Raw genomic sequence first — 6,000 nt, forward strand, 5'->3', positions numbered from 1 at the left:
TCGGGATTTGTTACTCAAGTAATATCACTGTGCACACTACTAGGTCTGCGATTGGATCCCTGCTCCAGCGCACTGACAATTACATTCTGCAGGGTGCAGGCAACCGTGTGTGGCATCACGGATTAAACTGCGGAAAAAAATTTCACTATCGCAGCATTGGAGAAAACCACCAGAAGATCTGCAGCGGCCATCGCAATCAGATAATGGGTGATGCACCTTGTTCAGTCCACCTTGCCACCCCATGCCAGAATGATCATTGCCATTAAATTACCCGTGGGAAATGAGCATGAATATTTTTAAGTATGGTCATCATTTGCGGGGTGCTTTAAGTGATGTTGTAAGTGGCGCAGGTGCAGCTTGTACAATTAGACATTTCTTGCATAGCACTTGACTGTATGAGCAACTTGCGTGTATTTACATCGAGCTGGCGCGGCATTACAGCGGACGGCCACTAGGTGACACTACATGCCGAGCTTCTACCGCTCCCCGGTGTTCTGAAGAAAACGCCCTAGTCTCCTTGTCGTGTAGAGTTACATTCAGTTCAACTACGCCGCACTACCTGCCGTTCATTCCTTGCATAAAAGCATTTTAGTCACAGGCAGTGGTCAGCAGCGAAGTTCCTGTAGGCCCTGTGTAGAAGTACTCTCTGGACTCTCTCTGTAATTCTTGCTGTCTGAGTAAAGCAGCCAGCGTCATCAATCTCAGTCACCCCACCATCTCAGGATATTTCCTCTTCTCCCCTCTCCGATCAGACAGAAAGTAAATCAGGACTCCTGACCTCATTGTTATCAGCTTGTTCCATTTCACTGCTCTACGTGGTGATTTGATCTGTATGAACAGCGTGCAAGATAACCATTTCCCTGCATCTTGTACATGCTACAATAACAAAACATTGTCAGTGCACCTTGGATACTGATGGGTCTCCCCCAAGCAGACTGTCCAAACCATTTAGTATAATTCCCATGGTGAGAAATTTTCCAGAAATACGGAGACTTTGACGGGTTGGCAGTGAAAGGGACCCGACCCCCATCAGATCCTTCCCATACGTCGGAGTCTCACTCATAACGCACACTGCCCTCGGGATGTCTATGATGAGGACGAGTTCATTGTCCATTTCTTTGTGGTCTGGACCAAGATGCAAGGGTCCTGGTTGAGGCTCATTCCCAGCAACTTGGTAACTGGGGACCAGGCACACAGAGACAGACATCAACTGCTGCGGATGATCATCAACTCGTGAAAGACCTACGTTGATCTACCCAAATCCTGTTGGTCTTCCAGTGTAACGAGTTATCCTCAGCGAATACTGCTGACTGGACTCCTGACCTCACAATCTAGCACATTACCGTCTTTATTGTTTACCTGCACTATATTTTCTTTGTAGTTGTTATACTTCATTTTGCGTTGTTAGCCGTTTCCCTAGTTCTATCGCAAAGCACCATAATGATTTGATCTGTATCAAGCAGTAGGCGAGACAAGCTCTTCACTTTATGCCTGGTATATGTGACAATAATAATCAAATATCTATGTCGATATCAATCTCTGTATGTTCCTGCCCTTGAGGTAAATGGAGGCACTGACTTTGATTTCATAAAAAGATCCCCATCATACAATTCTGGATAGTAGAGACATCAAGAGTTGTGTTTGACGAGGGGGCGTGGTGTGGAATAGGTCTTTGCAAGAAAATCAGTCCCCATTTGACTAAACGGTGGAGCGGTTCGATGTGCCGAATGACCTTCATCCGTTCGTCATCGCCTTAATCTCCCAACTACTAACACGGGGAACAGGGAACTTTCATCCCATATAGGAACACAAAAATCTGTGATTACTAAGAGGTCAGTGTGCGTCCTTGGGAACATAAACATTGGTACTGTTGCAGTTCGAAGAGTTTTCATTAGAACTTCTAAGAGCTTTTCCACATAATCATCAGCGATGTTTCTAGTCTAAATCATCACAGCTGCGACCTGACCTACTGAGTATTTAAAATATTTTCAGTTACGTCCTTATATTTTATTTTAGATTTCCAATATCTGTATTATTGAAGAATGTAGATGTTGGAAATCTAAGTCCTGACGAAGGCTCTCGTCCCGAAACGTCGATCTGCATTATTTCCCAACCTATTTTTCAAAATACAAGGATAGTTTTCAAAGAGGATCCAGATCATCCAGAAAGCAATATCTTCTTTCCCTCACTTCCCTAGTTGATCTAGATCCCGTTGTGATTTTAGATAGCCCTTTCCACTGTCCGCTATGTAAGTCAAATCGGATCAGATTAGAGTAGATCAGTTGACATATATTCGTTGATCATGTGCAGTGAAACCTGGCTTACGTGATAATTACTGTGATGAAAAAAGCGAAGATTACAAACCATCAGGATGGGGCACAGATAGTGGTGCGATCTGAGATAGTGCAAAAAGAGGTGGCGATAATGCATGAGGGAGAGTAGAGTTTATCAGGAAGGCGCTGTAAAAGACGTTATTGGTTCAGAAGTCTGACTTTAATGGGAAGGAGGCATTTGCTGAGCTTTCACGCTCCTGCTTTTTGCCCCAGAAGTTAGGTTTTGTTAGCTTTCCAGAAGCACACGCTATTAAAGTGGACTGGATAGAAGGGAGTGACGAGCTTGTGAAGACTGCACTCTCTACAGTGCCGTCGTTCCAGAGCAGAGCAGTTCCCATTTCAAGCTGAAACCGAACCCGCTAGGAACATCTATGAATCCATGTGGACAAGCCGAATTTTCCATAACAAAGCTAAAAATGCTGGTCTACCTTCTTCATCAACGCATCAGGGTGGAGGGACGAAGAAAGCTGCAGGTAAGATGAATCACTAGGAACGTGCTGACCATCTCTAGAGTATCTAAGTTGTTGAGGATCGGGTTGTGCTCATCACCAACCCAACGCCTCACACTTCCTTAGATCAACAACTTTGCCAATATTAGGGATATCAGCCTTGATTGGAGATAGTTAGCATGGCTTTGTGCGTGAGAGTGAAAGAAGGAAAGGCAGTGTATGTCGTCTGCATGGATTTTAGCGAGGCTCTGATAATATCCTACGTTGGAGGCTCTTGAAGAATGCCTAATCGTCTGGCACTCACGGTGAGGTAGCAAATTGGAATCGACAATGATTTCGCAGGAGAAATCAGGGAGTGGTTGTCTCTCTGACGGGGGTCCGTGACTAGTGACGTGTTACCTGGATCGGTGATGGATTCCTTGTTTTTTGTCATCTATGTCGACGATTTGGATGATAAAGAGGTTACCGATATCAACATGTTTTCAGATTACACCACATTTGGGAGTGCAGTGCACAGCGAGGAAGGATATCAAAGCCTACTGCGTGATGTGAGCCAGCTGGGATTTTTGGCTGAAAATCACAGATGAAATTTCATGCAGTCAAGTGTGAGATGCTGTGCTTTGGAAGAATTAACCAGGGCGGAACATACACTGTGAACGGTGCAGCACTGAGGATCGCGGTAGAGCAGATTGTCTGAGAATACAGATCCATAATTCCCTGAGAGGAGCATCACAGGCAGATAAGGTTGCAAAGAAAGCTGGTGGCGCATTGGCCTGCATAAATCAAAGTGCTGAGCACAGAGCTGGATGTCATGTTGAAGTCCTATAAGTCGTTGGCGAGTCCTAGTTTGCAATATTGTGTGCAGATCTGGTCGCCTAACTACACAGAGCATATCAGCACGATTAAAAGCTATAGAGAAAATTTACAAGGATGTTGTTGGGACTTGAAGGCATGACTGGGAGGAACAAGTTGATTAGTTTAGAACTCTATTCCCTGGAGTGTATAAAATGCAAGGAAATATGATAGATGTATACAGAGTTATGATGATCGGAGATAGAGGAAATGCAAACAGGGTTTTTTTTCCCACTGAAGTTGCGTGAGACTAGAATAAGAGGTCATAGGTTAAGAGTTAAAGATGAAATATCTAAGTAGAACCTGAGGGAGACCCTCTCGCTTTCCCTGTGACTCCACACTTTGATGACTACACTAATATATTTAAAAGGGCCCATTCACTCCCTATTAACCGTTCTGTTCTGTGCTTTTCTACGACTCTATGCCTCTCAAACCGTTCTGCACGTAATTTACTTCTAGAATCACGCAGGAATCTCCCTTACCTTATCTGCTAATGCTAACTTCTGTTCTCGTTTTGCCCTCCACCCTGTCATCTGTAATCTTGCGCATGTGTGTGTGTGTGCCCTTAACTCCTGGTGGGGTCGTCGCGGCGCCGTCATGACAAGTTTTTTGCACCGATCTTTTTGGTGATCTCTCATCGTACGGCGTGTCTTGGGCATCTGACACCTGGCGGAGCCCGTCCCTCTCCAGATCGAGGTCGAGTTGCCAGCTCGACACTCAACCCAGGCACGGATGGAGAGCGTGCAAGGGAGCCAGTCGAATTCGAACTTGAACCTCTCGCCCCGAAGTCCAGAGCTGATCCCACCACGCCAGTTTTACTTGATCCCAGTTTCCGATACATAACATAAGCACCCCTCTTTTTCTGGATCAGAGCCTCAATATCCCTCGCCATCCAGAGTTCCACGTCCTCTGGCATTTCCCTGACGGCAGAACCTTAACCCTGAAGTTCTTCCCTAACTTGCTGTTAAAAACTTTTCAAATGACCAACATCTCTTTACTACAAACAACCTCTCCCGAACAACTCTGCAATTTCGTATAATGACATCAAAATTAGCCTTGTCTGTAACATGGGGACAGGAGGCTGGACCCAGGTGCAGGACGCAGGCACTGAAGTACCAGGGGCAGGACAAGAATAACTAAAGGATAGAACCAGATGGTGAGACCAGGGCGTACGAAAGAGACGGGGCGTGCTAGGTAATCCTGGGGTTCAGAGAGAGTTCGTGGCTAGGCTGGATCCCGGAGTTCGTGGCTAGGCTGGATCCCGGAGTTCGTGGCTAGGCTGGGTCTTGGAGTCCGTGGCTAGACTGGATCCCGAACCTTAACCTTGAAGTTCTTCTCTAACTAACTTTCCAAATGGCCAACATATCTTTACTACAAACAACCTCACCCGAACAAACTTTACAATTTGGTATAATGACATCAAAATTAGCCGTGTTCCAATCTTGGTGTAACGCCCTAGTGAAGGTTTGACTGCTAATAACGTAGAATATTTCGTGTAATGGTCTTTTTGCAGAAGTAGTGGTTTTGGTTACTGTTGGAGATAAGAGATACTTGGGGATGTGGACCAACCAATCATGAGAGTGGAATGGGCAGAAGGTTCTGGAAAAGCCTCGGGGAGTGGTTTTGTAACTGACACCGGTGGTGGGTCTTTCTCTTTGTTCGGCGGGAAATGAAGAGAGAAGAAACCGGAGTGAATCGGTCGTAGGATTCTATCCGTGGGAAAACTCGGTTCTATGGAGCCCAGGCGCTGAGGTCTGCCGTCGATCGGTGAATATGGCTTTTGGAAGATTTGAGCTCCAAACTGTGTATATTTGACTGTTTAATTATAATGTGCCCCAAGTGTTCTTTTTTCTGTCTTTCTTTCGTTAAGTTAACATTCACAAGTAAACCTTATCTTTCTTTTTCAATATTTTTATTGATTATTTGCATAGATGAATACAAATAAGTTATGATGTTATGAAAACAGAAACAAAGTTGAAATACCCTATATCTATATAGTGTAAATTAAACGTAATACTGAAAAGGTACATTGTATTCTAATCTAAAACAAAATCAAAACCCCATAACAAAAACAAAGAAAAAGAGAAAAAAACAGCTGTTCCGTTAAAAGTAAAGAAAAAAATCCTGAACATAGTTGTAAATTCAAAGATATAATAGCCATCATCATTGCTAAATAAGTCATTCATTATGATAGTCGTTCCAAAAAGGACCCCATAATGTGAAAAAATCTTGTCTACGTACAGAAATACAACACCTAATCTTTTCTAAATTTAAACATGACATAACATCAATCACCCAATGGGCGTGAGTAGGCGGAGCAACATGTTTCCATTTAAGCAACAAAACTCTTCTGGCTGAAAGAGAAA

This window comes from Hemitrygon akajei, chromosome 6 (assembly GCF_048418815.1).
Source record: "Hemitrygon akajei chromosome 6, sHemAka1.3, whole genome shotgun sequence".
Lineage (NCBI taxonomy): Eukaryota > Metazoa > Chordata > Chondrichthyes > Myliobatiformes > Dasyatidae > Hemitrygon > Hemitrygon akajei.